Here is an 18,943-nt window from a genome sequence, read left to right on the forward strand (position 1 = left end):
CCTTAAAGTGAAGTGACAATAAAAAATAATGAGTTCTGTCTATCTTATCTAATCCAATCCAATCCAGTCCACTTTACTAACTAAATAAAACAGCTTTCATATATGTATGTCTGCCTTTTAGACATTTTTCATGTCCAGTTTCTCTTTATAGTTAACTAGCCTCTCCAGAGTGTTACTTCAATAAAAATATTTTTAGGGACATATGCTGCCAGATGGACCCTTATTAAGGAAAATTATATAATTTCTTCTTTAATGGAACTACTACTTTGTCATGTTGTAAATATCGTGTCTGCTTTTCAGTGCATTGTTTGAGTATGTGAACTTTTGCCAACAAGGAGAGTCGACCCGTCTACCTCAAGCCTACAAAAACCTGTGATATGACAACTCAGAGGTTCCACAAGGGTTTTTTTTAGTTTTACAGCTTATTTGTTAAGCATTTACTCATAAAATGTGACTCACACTTGCTGTTCTTAAAAAACTACAAAAGCTTTACCTCCAACATATGAATTAACATACTGTACATACTTTTTCATTTTTGCATTTTTTCATTAACCCCTATATTTCTTATTGTAATATGAAAGTGAAAGAATTTTCATAAATATTGTGTCAAAGCTTCAAAGCTGTAATAACAAAGTGAGAGGAATATCTGATTGTATCTGAATACTATCAAAATGAGTATAAACACAGAGGCTCTGGTCCATCATCTCAAAAGTCCAAAGGTCATATAATAACAGCAGTAGCTAAGAAGAGCAAATGAAACAACAGAAAAACAGAAGTGCATTAATTTAAAAATGCTCCGAGAATGAAGGAGCTTGGCTAGTCAAGGCACACCAGTCAGACACCTGAATAAGTTGCTGTGGCATGTGCACAACTAGTTGCTCGACAAACGAGTTTTTCACAACATGCAGCAGCCACGATACTCCCCACAATCATATCACTATAGTTATTCAAGTTGAAAACCTAAGTAATTTACATTTTATTGCGTTTGCTTTGGCTTGTTACGTCTTTTGAATTAGTTTTAGGAATACAGTAAACCCCCGCGAAGTTGCAGTTCAGAGTTTGCAGCCTCAGTCATTCGCGGATTTTTCCTTAGAACCTAACTAATAATTGTTAGTGGAAACCGCAAATATTCTCTGCAATTTTTATGGCTTTTTTCGTGGCAGTACTGTACTGTAGAGAGAACAGTAAGTAGCTGTAGAGAAAACCACGACTTGGGATGGTGACAGTAGCCAGTAGAATTTGAAACTGCAACTCCCAGCTGTCCCTGCAGTGGCTCTGATTGGTCTTCTGCTGATGGTGCTGGGGCTGTTGAGGGCAAAGGATGTCAGCGTGGCTTTTAAAAAGGGGGCTGATGACCAAAAGCAAAAAAAACATTTTTTTTTTGTAATTCCTGTCTGTCTGCCTTCTGTTGGGTTACCTGTACTTACTCGTTTTGTCCTGGATCGTTTCGTGCATCTGGATTGTCTGCCGTCTGCCTGTGTACACGAGAATTGTAAGTGGATTCATGGCCATCCTGCAAAGAAAGGAGCGCTCCTGAATCCGTCCACCTGTCTTCACCATTTCAATAACTACCGGCAGGACTATCTGTACATTCCCATTCAACGTGCGGATCTCTGGACTATCTATTTTCATCATTACATTTCATTTGTTGTTGTTTTTCACAAACTTTTTCATGATATACTGTGTGTGTTTTGTTTGTGCTTTGTTGTATTTAATGTGTAATCGCCTTAAGGGGAACAGGGGTGGTATCGTTGTTTTCTTATTTCATTTGTTTTCATTACATTCTTTATTTGCTGTTTGATTACTGGTTTGCTTTGTTTTTGTCTCTGTTTGTGAGTGCGTGGGTCGGGTCAAGGCTGAATGCGTCCCTGGAATCTCCACCATAAAAATAAATAAATCACCGTCTTCTCGATTGCGGCTTCTCGTGCAACACTATGCTTACTGAAAAGCCTGAACAGTGCCTGTCCTTTTTGGCTGATTACTTTGTTTCTCTCTCCTCCCCCAGACATTGTCTGCTACTGTTGGGGGTTGTGCTCCCCTATGATGTTTGTCTATTGTTTAATCGATAACTAACTGCATACTGAGCTCCTTTTACTTCTGAAAGAGACATGTTTGTTTGAAGCGTTTGTCTCTACAATCTCCTGTGTTTCTGTGCAAATTTGTGACCCAAGCGTTGCACTTTGTACATTTTGTTCCAGTAGTTTTTAAAATAGTTTTTACAGTTCATTAGCAGTGTGTAAAATGATTAGTGTTGCAATAATTGTGATGCTCTTTGCATGACAAAGTGTTCCACTAAAATTTCACTTTTTCTTTGTTAATTGTGATGTTTACTTAAAGTGCAGCAAAAAAGTATTTGCCGTCCAGGGATGCATTAACCCCAAGTATGTGGCAGTTTAAGGGTTAAAGCCCCAAGATGCCGCCGAAACAAGCTGTACCGTCTAAGGCACAGGTGTTGAACTCCAGTCCTCGAGGGCCACAGTGGCTGCATGTTTTCATTCTAACCATCTTCTTCATTAGTGAGCCGTTCTTACTGCTGATTAACTTCTTTTGCTTTAGTTTTAATTAACTTGACTCAGGCCCCATAATTGTCTCTTTTTCCTTAATTAGTAGCCAAACAATAATGAGACATCAAACAAGCCACCATATGACAGAGAAAAAACAGATAAATCAACAGATTTGGAAATGTCTGCTGTGGCAGAATGAGAGCAGCAACAAGCCATTGAATTGAATAACGGGCTTAATTAACAGCAAGAATCAGCTTCTCATTAAGAGAATGGTTGGAGTGAAATTGGTTGGAGTTTGAAATCCCAGTTTAGCTGGTCATCTGTTGGCTCGTTTCACGTCTCATTTCTGTTTGGCTGCCATTTAATGAAGAAACAAATCAATTCAGAGGACTGAATCCTTAAAAACAGGGCTATTGAAATGAAGGGAAAGGGAGTTAATTAGCAGTGAAAACTACTCACTGACTAGGAAAAGGGTTAGAAGGAAAACCTGTAGCCACTGCGGCCCTCCAGGCCTGGAGTTCGACACCCCTGGTAAGGCTTCAGGCAATGAAAACGCACTTGCATGAATTACAGTACATATAGCGGTAACATCGGTATTTTGCATTCTAGCACTGCGGGAGACATAGCAGTACAGTATACAGGTTTACCTTCATACGCTTTATTTTTAGGTAATGTATTAAGCTGAGTTTGAAATTAAAGTGTTTTGGGGGCATATTTAGGGTTTAAAGTATGAAAATAGGCATTTTTTAACCACATCCAAAATTTGCGGTTTTTCCACAATTCGTGGGTGCTCTAGGAACGTAACCCCCGTGAATTTTGGGGATGTACTGTATTTTTTATAAACAAGCTAATATTTCTTTAATGCTGCTGTAAATGTAATTGACTCATTAATTTTAGCACTAGCTTCAAAAAGAGTGTATCATAGTCAGGCTCTTTGGATTTTGGCAGTATAAAAAAACCTCACTTTAATAATTCAATTATATATTAATTTTAGATTCACCTTTGTGATTAGATAGGGTGTTTCTTCTTAACTGTGATCGATATTTCATTTAACTCAGAACCCATAAGTGGGTTTATTCTAAGTGGCATTATCACCCTTACCACTGTATATTACATAATTTCTTTTTAGACTTATCTTAATATATAGTATTTTATTAAAGGGCACTTTTAGGCAAAATATTCTTTGAACTCTTTCTGATTTGTGGAGGAATTAAAAATACATTTTTTTGTTAACATAAGCAGAATTCTTTGATTTCACTATTCTGTTTTATTATTTATCTACTATTGTTCAAAAGAAGAGCTGTAAAGTTGTTGTTGTTGTCATCATGAATTCCTCATTTTTTATTTTAAAATTTCCTATTTTTTTTGTATATATTGCCATTATATCCTTCTAAGAAAAACTCAGTCCAAAGTGGAGTAGAGTATCAAAGATGTAATGTGAAATTAAAATAGCGCTTGCAATGTATACATGTTCAACCTTGCATACTTTGATCATCTAGAATAGAAAATGCCTTTTATTGTCACTATACACATGTACAATGAGATTAAAAGCAGCTCCTCCAGTGCAGACATATATCTAGAACACAACAAATAAATAAACAAATGGTTCAAAAAGTTGCAAAAAAAAGTTCTGTGATGCTATATACATATGGAAAGAATAAATAACTATTGCACATTATTTAAATACTAGCAAAATACCCGCGCTTCGCAGCGGAGAAGTAGTGTGTTAAAGAGGTTATGAAAAAAAAAAAGGAAACATTTTAAAAATAACGTAACATGATTGTCAATGTAATTGTGTTGTCATTGTTATGAGTGTTGCTGTCTTTTATATATATATATAATATACACACACACACACATAAACATATATATACATATACATATATATATATACATATCTACATATACATACGTATATACACATATACACATCCACATAAACATATATATACATATACAAATTTACATATCTACATATATATATATATATATATATGTATATAGACATACATATATACATACATACATACATTCACATATATATATATATATATATATATATATATATATATATATATATATATATATATATATATAAATATACTGTATATATACATATGTACTTATTGGCTCCTGTATTTAGGATATAGCAGGTTGGATAATGGACGGATGGACATCTGTATGCATAGCCGTATTTGCCCGTTTTCGTTTTTTTTCTTTGTTCAGTAATATTTCAGTAAACCCGGAGCTTGTCAGTTCAAATCCTGGTACTGACACCACTGTGTGACCCTGAGGAAGTCACTTCACCTGCCTGTGCTGCAAAAAACAAAAGTAATGTAACAAATTGTACCTCAGATGTTGTAAGTTGGTGGAATAAAGGCATAAGTAAAATAGATAAATATGTATTATACACATAGGAACTATTCATTTATTTTCAGTTAAGTCATCTGCAGCAAACTTTTATAAATGAGGGTTTCTGATTTTTACATAGTGCAAACTGTTTCTTCTTCATTGACGTTTTCTCTTGGAGAGCTTTTTTCATTTCATTGAAAATGAAAGCAGCAGCTGCCAAAATATGTAGCTTTCTTATTAATTTTTGAACATTGTGTAAAATAAATGTATAAAGTAACATAAAAGGTTTAAATACTGGTTATCATTTTACACTAAAATATTACTAAAGAGATACAAAAAAAGTAAAATGGATATGTTCTTTTTCTTTAAGGAGATTAAATATTACTGAAGAAAGAAAAAAAAAAATTAAACAGCCAAATGGGGCTATGCATACGAACTTAAAAGGTTTAAATAAAACAGAAATATATATTTTATTTTTACTTGCTTAACTTGTGGAGGGTGTATCCTGTAGCAAAGCCCTAACTTTTTTCGTGAAAGCCCGTTTCAGTAAATAACTCTTAAAAACAGGTGTAAAGATATTGACAATAAGCTACGCAAACCCAGGAAGACATGGAATCGTTTAAATCAAGTATCATTACATCTTCCTTTCTTAAAGAGAAGTAAGGCAGTACTTATAAGCTTACATATTTATATATAGACATACATACATATATATATATCCGAAGCCGTGCAAGCACACTCTTGAGAATGCAACGTATAGTTGTACAGAAGAAAAGCAATCTTGCCTCAAATGAATGGCAACCTTTTGTAGGTCTATGAACTTAATTTAAACTTTAGGTTTACACGGTACTTTCTTTCCGAAGTACCTGCACTCATGAATATGTCTGTATGTGTCAGTCGGTGAAATCCACGTGCTTGGCACCGGCGAAGTACCGCTTTTAAATTTTTATTAAGAAGAAAATAAATCGTTTTTAAATTGAGGGAAAATATACTAATAACAGTTTGTTAAGGATCTGTTTTTTTTGTGAAGCTGCCTTTACTCGAGTGATCACTTCGACCTGACTTGGTGGCCAAGTATAAGCGTTACCTGGTAGGTAACCACCCATACAATCAGATTGTGAATCAGACTACGAATGCTGTGAATGTAATTACACACTCGCTGCACTTGCTTATGGTAATCGAACCTCGGACGTCAGCGCTAGAGGGGCTTAGCAGCAGTGAAGTATTGCTTTTAAATTTTAATTAAGAACAAAAGAAAACCTCAGAGGTTCGATTCCCGTAAGGGAGTGAAGTGAGTGTCCGGTTACCTACCAGGTAAAGCTTATGGTTGGACAGCAAGTGACGTAACATCAGCCACGGTGCCTTCAGTTGTGAGAAGCAGATCATAGAATGATTGAAAATAGTTTTGCATTTACCTTTTTAGTAAAAGGCGAGCTTTTAAGCCTGAGAAATCACCCCGTAAATGCACACGTTTAATTGCACATGTGTTAATATGTATGGTTACACAGTATTAAAAGACAGTGAAGAATGTGATTTACCTTTGTTCCCGCGTTTGATAAAAGGCGAGCTTTTAAGCCTGAGAAATCACCCCGTAAATGCACACGTTTAATTGCACGTGTTAATATGTATGCTTACACAGTATTAAAAGACACTCAAAAATTAACGTCATTTACCATCAGCCACGGTGCCTTCAGTTGTGAGAAGCAGATCATAGAATGATTGAAAATAGTTTTGCATTTACCTTTTTAGTAAAAGGCGAGCTTTTAAGCCTGAGAAATCACCCCGTAAATGCACACGTTTAATTGCACATGTGTTAATATGTATGGTTACACAGTATTAGAAGACAGTGAACAACGTCAGTTACCTTTGTTCCCGCGTTTGATAAAAGGTGAGCTTTTAAGCCTGAGAAATCACCCCGTAAATGCACACGTTTAATTGCACGTGTTAATATGTATGCTTACACAGTATTAAAAGACAGTCAAAAATTAACGTCATTTACCTTCGTTCCCGCGTTTGACTCGTGCTGTAAATTTCATCCTTGTTTTTAGTTCACGTGATTACGTAGGAGGCGTGATGATGCGATACGTGACTCCGCCTCCTCCATTAGAGTATATGGACAAAAAATATGTTCCAGTTATGACTATTACGCGTAGAATTTCGAAATGAAACCTGCCTAACTTTTGTAAGTAAGCTGTAAGGAATGAGCCTGCCAAATTTCAGCCTTCCACCTACACGGGAAGTTCGAGAATTAGTGATGAGTCAGTCAGTCAGTCAGTGAGTCAGTGAGGGCTTTGCCTTTTATTAATATGTATAGATTGCACAATAATGATGATCATGTGCAGTGAGTAGTGGATGTTGGACCCTGAGAGTAATGATATTGTACAGTATACAGATATTGCACAGTTATTTTAAATACCATTTAGATATTGGATATTGCACAGTTGATGGATAGAAGGAAGTCCAGGGGTTGTGGGGTAAGACTGTGTAGTCAGTGCATGTGTGAGTTTAGAATGATTATGGCTTTTGGGAAAAAACTGTTCTTGGGTCTGTTTGTATTTATTGTGATGCACCTGTAGCGCCTCACTGAGGACAGCAGGTCAAACAGATCAGAGCCAGGGTGGGAGCTGTCCTTGATGATGTTTTTTGCTCTGCTGAGGCAGCAGGAGGTGTAAATGTCCATCAGGGAGGGGAGAGGGCAGCCGATGATCTTCTGTACTGCCTTTACTACTCTCTCCCTGTCTGCCATGGTGCAGCTGCCGTACCATACTGTGATACAATACGTCAGCAGGCTCTCGATGGACGAGCCTAATGGACGATCTAATGATAACATTCTGCTTGGATCTAAGACTATGACAACATACTGTAATTAAAAAGGCAAAACCTGCAAAGACAACAGGGCCAAATTCACTGATTGGCAAGGTAATTCCCTTTGAGCTGAAGGTAGAGTAATGTGGTGATGTTACTCGTACAAATGATGTTGTGTGAATGTCCTTATATGACTGATTGAATCAAAGTATGCAGATCTTTGTTTTTGTTTTTGTAAGAATTACTTAAAAACGCTTTGAAATCACTTCAGTTTTTTTTGCTCGCAGGGAAGTAACTGCATGTTGCTGAAGGAGGTCCTAATAAATAGTTATAAATGCTGTAGAACCCCCAGCCCCCCCCCCCCCACCAAAACACACACACCTCAAACCATGATGTTTGTTTCTATAAATTTAACTGACTTATTTTTACACATTTTGGGTTCAGCCTTTCCCCAGTTTGACCTTGAATATAATGTTTCCCATCAGACCCAAATAAATTAAACTTGCTCTCATCACTAAACTGAACTCTGAACTAGTTCTTCTCTGTCCTCACAACATGTTAGTCAGCAAAGGTTAGTCTAGCCTTTTGAATCTTTCTGCTGATGAGAAGCTTGGTCACTGCAGAGTGAGCTTTCAGTCTGAATTGTTTTAAACGGCGAGACACTCTGTACTGAAATCGATCCTTACCCTGATCAGCGTTGAAATGGTGAGCAATTCCAGCTGCAGTGTTGAACCAATTCCCCATTGAGAGCCTGTGCATTATCCTGCGCTGTCGTGTATTTGTCTTACATGGACAACCAGCATTTTTGGGTGATTTGAATGAATTAGTATCATTGTAAAGCTGTAATATTCTAGAAATCACAGACTTGGAACAATAAATTTCTCATGCAGTGGCTGAAAGTGTTATCTCTTTGGCCTTTATCTGGACAACCTGCTGTCACAGGGGTTTCAATCACCTTAGAGAGGCTCACCATCTTGCAAAGTAATTATGAGTGCTGCCAGATGAATAGGGCTTGTCAGATAATTAAGGAAATTAGCACCAGGTACCAGATTAACACCAATAACTGGGAGGTATCTGTGAGGGTTGTCTAATTTTGATCAGAGTTATTCTTCAAATTTCTCATTTAAGTTTTTCATACTGTGCTTCAGAATATATTTAAATTATGAAATATGCTTAAAAACTGCCCTTATATTCCATTTAGGATAACTTCAAATAGGTATAAGCAGTGATTTTGAAATTTAGGAAATTCTAAGTTGTTCTGAAATTTTGATCACCATTGTAGGCATGTGGAATGCTGTTTTATTCTCTTTCGAAGTTGCTGATCACAAGTATGGTAATATTTTTGATATTTGATTTTTCACCTGTGGTCTTAGCCGTAAAAGGGCCACTCCAAGAAGGTTAAAAATGACAAATTTTAAACACGAGTCTATGGGGTATTGTTTCAGACTATTTCAAGGTCAGTGATTACAAGTATGGTGTAATTTTTGATTTTTAATTTTTTAGAAGAGACTTACCCTAGTAACAAAAATCACAGACAAGCGTAAAGTTTTGGGGGACCGGCAGGCAAACCCCATATATTTGAAAATAAACGCAAGTTATAAACGTATTGGAAAAATGGCAAAAAGACGTCTTTATAGATACGAGTCTCAATGTGACTAACTCCAAGATGGCAACAATTCTATTTAAGTACATGCCAGGCAGGAGGAGGCTGGTCCAAGGGGACGGACACCGGAAGTGAAATCCAATGTGGTAGGGCTTTCATCCGCTCTGTAGGGGGAGGAAGAGGAGAGGTGCTAGTAAACATTACCATCTTGTGGACTGGTGGGGGAATTACCACCACCAGAGCCTTTAAGCTGTCTCAAGGCACACATGTGTGACACCCACTATGGACCTTTTTTAGATTGTGAAAAATTAACAAACTTATGTTAAAATCAAGAATATTTAGACTTTATACATTTAAATTGAAATGCACTTTTTCTTCTTTATTACCGTATGTTCTTCTACCTTATGAAGTAAATAATTACTTTTCTTATGAATACCCTGAATTTGGCTAAGTTATGCTTCTTCCATTTGTAATTTAGTTACATTTTTTAATGTAGATTTGAAAAACACACTGCTCACGATTTCACTATATTAACTAATTGGAAAAGAACAAATTACAAGAAAAAATGAGTGATTTATCGTTGATTCCTATAATATTATGCCAGATATTTCTAGAACCTACTCTAAAAATAAACATATTTATTCCATATATCATTATAATTTATAATCTTTTAGGTCTTTAAGCTAAGTGGCTGATGATTGTTATAAATAAAGTTAGTTATAGCTTTTTATCTCCTGTCTTTTTTAAGAAATATACAGATCTCTTGAACTTGTCCTTTTAAAGGTTACATTTTATTTTGAGTAAGTTTATATTTGTGCTTTGGTTGATGCGACTGAAGATTGCTACATTAACTTAAGGGATAACGGTAAGCTGATGTCTGGCAAATTAAATTTCATCTAGTGCTGTTGCCAGCAAGGATACTTCTCATGTCTATATGTATGTGTATTGATTAAAGATCCCTGTTGCATATTGTTGTGGATGTTTAAGCTCATGGATTGACATTATAGTGTTGTATAAGATTTGCTCCTGTACTTGGTTTCATACTATCTACTTGTTCTTTAGTTGGCTCATGGTGTTTAACTGATGAAGCTGTTTATGATGGCCCTGTTAAATTGCATCAGTTTGCACAGCATTAAAGTCCTAAGAAACAGTCATTTTTTCCTATTTCAGTTATTTAAAATTTTGAAAGTTTAGGCTGGTAAGGTGAAGTTTTTTTTTTTATCTCAATTTTCCTATTAAATAGTTGATTAAATTAACGTGGACTGTTTTGTACTTTATTTTCTAATACCAGTTATTCTTTGTACATACTCTTTAAAACACTAAAGCAGATTATTCTGAGAATCTGGGAATGCTCTTATAATAAATTTAATTTATAAGTCTACCCTTCTGGTATTTAAACTTTAAAACACATCCAAAACTATATCCCTTTAAAACTGTCTGCTAATATTTAACTGTATGTTGTTAAAAAAAAAAACAGTAGTTAGAAGTTAAAGACTATTCTTGACTAGTTAATATTAAAAGAAGTGTTTAGACTAAAATTACTTGTGTGGTTATAAGTCTGTGAATGCAGAGTAAAAGGCAGCAGAATGTTAATTGTGGTGTCATTTAAGAAAGAGTTATTAACTGTAATGACCTGCACGTGTGTGTCACCATTACATGATACAAGACATGTCACAAATGTATCAAAAAAAAAAAAAACTTTTTTTTATGAAATAGCTCAATTACTTACTAGTCTTTAAAGAATCAAACAAGAATTGCTATTAAAGCCAAAAACAAACAGAAAGACTTTCCTATTTCTAATGTACCAAACAGAAAAGGATTTGGAAATGGAAAACTCCACATTGAATATTAGAAAATGACCTAAATGTATATTTTACCCAAGTAGTTGTAAAGGAAAAAATAATAATTATTCCTCAGGCAAAAGTGAAAACAAAGCAGTAAGTTTTCACATTGCAAAGCAGAACAGTAAATTTTGCCTAGGCTGTTAATGTGTTGCAGACTAATAAAACCTCATGGGCCAGAAAGCCTAGTCTTGAAAAGAATTTTTAGAAATATTCTAGATGAATGGAAAGTTGTAAAATGTGACTCTGCTTCAAAAGAAGGGAGGCAAAATTAAGCCTAGTAATTATAGATTAATAACCTTTATTCCTATACCATTGAAAATTATAGAAACTATTATGTGAAAACGACTCTAAAATTAGATGGAATACAAAATTTAAAAAAAAAAAAAAAAAAAAAAAAAACAACTCAAGCAGACTTTGAAAACCTCCAAAACTGGCCAAACACTTGGAATATGCAAATCATACATCCAGGCTAAAGATGGCATGATTTGGCTTGTGACTTAATTTTTGTTCTGACGGTTCCTTTTTTTAAAATATCTTTTCAGGAATTTTGAAGTCCCATGAATCCATTGGTTACATTTATTTATTTTGCCGCAACATACAATGTTCAAAATGAATTCTGTTCTCTTGCAGTGCTGTATTGCTATTCCAGTTGATGGTTGCTTTGTCGATTCTAGACAAGGCAGTCGGGAGAATGCAACATATTAAGTCATAGATATATAAAGATTAGTGAAATGTATTTCCCAATCATCTGAGATTCCAGAAAGGTGTATTGACGCGGGTAGGAAGGAGCCCCAGTAGTCAATCTTAAAGACACTTCTGTTGAATAATTTGTTGGTTGAAAGTACTAAATGATAGAATGCCAAAGAGAAGATGTGCAGCATAGTTCACATCCTGTCTCTACAAATCCACTATATCTGTTTTCAGAACCTGATTAATCGATTGTATATTCCCCTGACCTGTAGAATATCTAGGCAGCATCACACACAAAAAAGAAGCCAACAATGGATGAGTGGACGGGATACATGTCATTGAAAACTTTCTTTCTTTCTTTCTTTCTTTCTTTCTTTCTTTCTTTCTTTCTTTCTTTCTTTCTTTCTTTCTTTCTTTCTTTCTTTCTTTCTTTCTTTCTTTCTTTCTTTCTTTCTTTCTTTCTTTCTTTCTTTCTTAGCTTGCTGATCCAGTCATCCTGTCTTGAAGTGATACTTTGTACACTAAACTCTTAAATTACATGAATTTCATTTTAGTGGACACCACACTCAACTGAACATATTTTCCTCAAACTGATTTCAGTGTCTACCAGATATTAATCAACCTTGGTCTTATGCTTATTCACCACTTTAATTACAGATGAATCTTGGGCATCTCTGTCCACTTCTCATAAGTTTCCATATGAGTGCTGTTTTCAGCACATATCCTAACTGCTAGTGTTGCATAGGTGCTTCAAATCATGGCAGTGTGTCATAGTGGTTAAGGCTTCAACTTAAGGTACTGACACTGTGCAACCAGGAGTAAGTTACTTCACCTGCTTATGCTTCAAGCAGAAAAAAAAGAAATGTAACCAGTTTTATCTCAGATGTTGAAAGTCACCTTAGATTAAAGAGTCAACCAAATAAGTATAAACAAACGCAAAAAAAATCACAGCAGGGGAAACAGATATTCAAATTTTTTTTGATGAAACGATCTTGAAACAAGTATCATTCTAAGTTACATGTGTGCTTGAATTTTCATGCCTTCTTCATTATTTCAAGCAGCCATTACCTTAATATTTGTTATCATCAATGCAGTATTGACCTTGATTTTTTGGGAAGCATATTGTAAGAAATAAAAAAATACAGTTTTTCTGTCTTTACCCCTATCTGCTATACAAAATGAATGCTTTGATTGATGCATCTTTCACCTTGGGCCAATGGAAAATGAAAGAATTTAACAGCATTTTCATGTCAAAAATGTAAAAAAAGTATACAAGCAAAATAATAGGCGCAAAAGAGCAAAGCTAGTTAATAATGCTGTGGAATACATACAGTTATATAGAATAATGATTAACGACTTGACTCTTCAACCCTTAAACTATCAGTATACAGTAATCACTCGCCATATCTGGCTTCGACTTTCGCGGCTTCACTCTATCGCGGATTTTATATGTAAGCATATTTAAATATATATCACTGATTTTTTGCTGGTTCGCAGATTTCTGCGGAGAATGGGTCTTTTAATTTCTGGTACATGCTTCCTCAGTTGGTTTGCCCAGTTGATTTCATACACGGGACGCTATTGGCAGATGGCTGAGAAGCCACCCAACCAGAACGTGTATTAAGTATTAAATAAAACTCCTCAAATATATTGTGAGCATGGGGGCTTTTCGAACCCCTAGAGGATACGGCCGCTCCTCAAAAAACGCTGAAAGATTACTTTCACATTGCTCCCTTCCTTGCTGGGCTTACATGTGGCTGCTTTGTCAAGCGATATGCTTCCTGCACGGTGCCTCGCATACTTAAAAGCCAAACAGCCCTATTGATTTTTGATTGTTTGCTTTTTTCTCTCTCTCTCTCTGACATTATCTGCTCCTGACACGCATTCCTTTGAAGAGGAAGATATGTTTGCATTCTTTTAATTGTGAGATGGAACTGTCATCTCTGTCTTGTCATGGAGCACAGTTTAAACTTTTGAAAAAGAGACAAATGTTTGTTTGCAGTGTTTGAATAACGTTCCTGTCTCTCTACAACCTCCTGTGTTTCTGTGCAAATCTGTGACCCAAGCATGACAATATAAAAATAACCATATAAACATATGGTTTCACATCGAGGAGGGATTACTGTATTAGATTGCAATCTTAGGTACTTGCAAAACAAAATTTAAGAACTGAGTTGTTTTAGACTACACTAAATGTTATAGCATGATATTGCTCATTCTCACAGAAAAAAAGAACAAAACACTTAATGTAATTAAACTCTGTGTATTTCAATGTACTATGTTTATACATTATACAATGTATATAAAATGTATTTATTTTATTATAAAAAATAAAATCACAAATCATTGGTTTAAATTTAAACAAACATGTCATAATAAACGCCTGTCTTTGACAATAATGATACAAGCAATGATGAGTATTAGGAATTGCAAATGTTGAGTGTTAAGTCAGATAGTTTAATTAAAGCTAACGGGATCTCTCAGGGCTCAGTTCAGGGCCTTTCCCTTTCTCTAGTTTATGTAAACAAGATAATATGCATAATTATACATTGAAATTGTTATCTATATGCTAATGACACAGATATTTATTATAGCTACACTTCATTGAGTACAATTAACACTAATTTACAAACCAAGTTTTGACAAGCATTGGCACAAACGATTTACAGACAGATGGGCTTTACGTTTTGTGCATGGTATCACTATTAATTTTTAGTTTTTTGAAATTTTTTTTCTGAATATACAACAGTAGGTTCTAGGCAGGCAAGTTTACATGTTTCATTTTATTTACTTCTTTAAATAAAGGCAGGCAGTGGTTTTTAATTTAACTCAGGCAAAAGAAAAGATAAGTGAATAAAGATTTGCACATATTTAGATATAATTCCTGCCTATCCATAACTGTGTTTCTCTTTGTAGCTGCTAGACTGTGGCTGTTCCTTGGCAATATACACTGAATGTCCACTTTATTAGCTAACAATCTAGTATCAAGAAGAAACATATGTAAGAAATTTGAGAAACAAGAGGAGACCATTTAGCCTGTTTGTTTAAATAATAGCTAAGCTGTCCCAATAGCTCATCTACATTCTTTTTAAAGGTTGTCAGGGTTTCTACTTCTTCTACATGTCTTGGTAGTTTGTTCCAGAGTACCACAACTTTGCGTAAAGGTTTCCCTCTTAAATGCACTTTCCCTTAATTTCCCTGATGTCCTTGATTACATGGTTCACCCTTAAGCTTGAAGAATGTTGCTGGAACTACTTTATCAATGCCTTGGAGGATTTTAAATACCTGGATTCCATCCCTAGCAGTCTCTTCTGCTTGAGACTAAACAGGTTTAATTCTTGAGTCTGTCACAGTAGGACATGTCCTTAAGTCCTGGGATGCACTTGGTTCCTCTGCACAGCTTCAAGTGCTGCTATATCTTTCTTGTACCATGGTGACCAGAACTGCACACAGTACTTCAGATGCAGTCTCACTTGAATCTCTTGAATAAATGTCCCCCAATTTTGTCCAGAAAAGACTTGACTTGGAAATAGTCATTAGGGATTCCGGAAGCTATCTTGATAGCACTATGTACTTCCTGCAGATTTTTAACACAGGGATCTCCTGTTTCACTTCTCTTTAAAAATCCTCTACTAGATTGAGATTCAGGAATTGTGCAGGCCATTGTAATAAACTAAAGTTATGAAACATGTTGTGTTCTTAAGTACATTTTGACATGAGAAATTATCCTGCTTGAGGTGTCAGTTAAGTTGTTTTGGAGTTTGAACACAAAAATCAGGTGAAATCCATTGCTGTTTTCACAAAAAAAAGGTCTATTTGCCAGCTCCACAAGCATTCTTAAAAATCTTATTATCAAATTCAAATTATTTATGGTAGAAAATGATTATTAATAAACTTTAATCTCAATTCTTGTTAAATGAAACCTTTGCATTTGTTATTATGCCATTAACTTTTCTGCAATACCATCACAAATCACCAAAATGAGTGTGCTTCTTCTTTTGTTTATTTCTCACTTTGCCATTTTGTTTTGTTTCTGTGACACCTGTCTTGGTGTGAATGCACTATGTTTATGTCTCATGAGTAGCTTCCTTGTTTGTTTATTGATAAATGTTGAGTGACAAAAATATATGAGCTGATTTGCATTTTTTTAGGTGTGTTCACATATAATGTGAAAAGATTGTAATGCGTTTGCAGAGTACAGTGTAATCCCTCTTAACTGGCCTCACATTAACCGGCCGACGGATTAACCGGCCTGTTAAAATAAAATAAAATAAAATTTTTTTCAAATCCTGAGTTCTTCTTTATATTATATGTATGCACTTCCTTCTTTCCTGGAAGGTGAGAGGGCTCCTACAGTCAGAGTGATTTTCATTTACATATTCCTTTATGAATTTTCCACGGTGCCTTCTTCTTTCTATCTGGCGGCTCCCCTGCTTCTCCCATCGGGCTTCGCAACAGGGGAGTCGCCCTACCTGCAGGTGCTGCTGCCTTCCATACTGGCCCGGTAGCCCTCCAATCCCTGGCTATGTTGGGCTCCATCCGGACCGAGACTTGGGTTCTTTCCCCAGCGGCCAGGGCGCTTGTGCTGGGGCTTAACCAGCCCAAAGCCTCCACGACTGTGGTTGCCTTTCGACGGCCAGTCGTCTTCAATACTGGTCACTCCAGCTCCGTGATCACTCAGCTGGAGCGACCGCTTTCTTCAGCCCCACCAAGTGTCGGCCAAACACTCATCAGCAGTGGTTCACCTCCCAGCTGCCTGCCTTTGCTTCATCGAATCTGCTCTCATTTACTCTCTTGCACCGGCTTACCTCTATCTGTTTCCTTCTCCATTAACCTCCCGTTCTTTCCTGTTCTCCCCCTAGCCGCCTCGCGCTTCTATTTATCATGGGGACGTGGATCTTATGTGGCAATTAGCAGTTCTCGGGAACAATTACGAAATGCGGACGACTCCTCATATGTGCACTTAAGCTAGGATTGCCCGCATTACAAATTCCGCGGGAACTGATTGGCCACACATACTTGCTAAGCTGCGAGTGCGGCGATTATTTATTTAAAAAGTGGCCTTTTTGACTTGAGCTGTGGACCCGCTACACCACACTGTCCAGTCATTGTATGAGAAAAAAACCCATGTGTGAAATCGTGGATGAAGCCTTGTGGATATGGTTTCTTCAGGAACGTCGAAGAGGTGTACAGTACATACCTTAGAAATATTCTTCTACATGAAAATAGGTATGTGTCGGATTAACCAGCCAAAACGGCAACCGGCCATGGGTCCAGTCCCGAGGTGGCCGGTTAAGAGGGATTGTACTGTATGTGTGTCTGCATCAAAAAACTCTGCCTGTTCCCAGTGGGCAGATTTTATTCATATTTAGCACACCCATTCTACAAGGAAATTTGTCAGGTCCATTTTTGTTCATATATCTTGAATACAGTATGTTGTACAAGGTTTTGCAATTTCAAAAAAATCCCATTGGAAAGCTAATTTTCAAATTTGTTCAACTTTAAACAGAGAAGAATTTTGTGCAACTCCAATTACAAATTAGATAACTTTTTCTGATCTCCCTTGAAAGAGGTTCTTTCACTTGTATAGTTTATAAGTATTGCTCTATTACTTGTTTGACAGACGCTTCCGGTGTTAAAACACTGAAACACCTTCTGAACAGTGCATAGCTTGTGCTTGATATGCTTTATGTAGAAAAGATTCCTGCCCCAACTGGAACCTCTATTGTAGCATCTCACTTATCCAGTTCTTTAAATTTGTAACAGGTAGATTACATGATGTCCAGTAGTATAAAAGTAAGAAATGCAAGAAACTTATTCAGAAATAATTAAAATGGGAAACAAGCTTCCTAACCATAGGTTTATAACACTTAATTTATACACTGAGTAAACATGTAATCAGGACTTTCCTGACCCTAAAAATAATGTCAAAGCTGAATTTGTCTGCATATCATAATAATTCAGTATTTTGCTTTGCACTAAAATTTCTCAGTAAAGCATCACAATAATCTACTATCCAAAATAGTGGAAATCACCCAACAATTTTATCTTGGGACTTCAGCACACATTTTATATCTCCATCAGGTACTACTTTCAAAAAATGTATTTTTAGATAGGTAGATAAATAGATAGAACTTTATTTTTAAGATAGTTGAACTCCAATTAGCGATAGACCCGCCACAAAAACACATGAGTTGATGTAATTTTTTCATCACTATGCACTCTCTTTTCAGATTGCACAAACCTATTTGGGCTCTGATTTTCACTACATGTTACTGCAAAATGGTATTAAAGACATTTTTATGTACTCAACTAAAATATGTAATTACCTTCTATTATCAATATTATTTCAAATATGACACTGTTGCAAAAATATTAAAAAATAAATATATGTGTGTTTATTTTTATTTATTCACTCACATATCTATTTATGTATTTATTTATTTTTAAAGCTTTTTCAAAAAAGCCAAATTACTCCTTGGTGGTAAATGAATATCTATCTATCCATTCATCTATCGTTCATTAACTCTTTGATGAAGTGACCAGAAATTGACTATACTTGGATTAGGTTACAGAGCAGGTAGACCAAGAGAAAATGGCCTGAGATCAGCCGACAGTTTCAGCCTGTGTTTCAGAATGTCTTTCTTTTCATGATGATAAAACATGTTATTACTTTTTTGCTGAAAGTCTGTATGAAGTTTAAGATTATGCAATATAATTCAAGAAAACAGATGAAAGGACTGGGTTTACTGGGAATATCTTTGTTAATTTCAGGGGTCTTAAAAAAACACATTTTGTAAAGTTGGGGCTGTCTTTCAGTAGCTTCAATTTGTAGACAACTTGGGCTTCACTCAGGAAGGTCTGCACTCCTCAGTGTCTGGTTCCAAAATGAAGAATGGTTTCCTGTTCGGGTCTTCCTAATCTAGGCTTAACCAAAATCCTACTACATTCTAAGGGCAAAAATTAGGTACATGTTTCTGGCTGTGCATCACCTAAATTCTTCCCCATCTAACTTTCCCAATCATAGCCCATTAGACAATCCCAAAGCTTGTATGTCCGACATCAATAATGCTCAAGGGAAAGGTACTTTATTATCTGAGTTTTAATAGATCGATTGCAGGCAGGGAGAGAGAGAGAGAGAGAGA

At 35.8% G+C, this 18,943-nt stretch overlaps 1 protein-coding gene across 6 annotated transcripts in view; it reads left to right on the forward strand.

Annotated features, from left to right (window-relative positions):
- dennd1a (DENN/MADD domain containing 1A) overlaps positions 1–18,943 on the forward strand; it is a 1,314,459-nt gene that overhangs the window by 574,530 nt on the left and 720,986 nt on the right. The gene's annotated exons all lie outside the window — the stretch shown is intronic.

The sequence above is a fragment of the Erpetoichthys calabaricus genome, chromosome 9, assembly GCF_900747795.2.
Source record: "Erpetoichthys calabaricus chromosome 9, fErpCal1.3, whole genome shotgun sequence".
Taxonomy (NCBI): domain Eukaryota; kingdom Metazoa; phylum Chordata; class Cladistia; order Polypteriformes; family Polypteridae; genus Erpetoichthys; species Erpetoichthys calabaricus.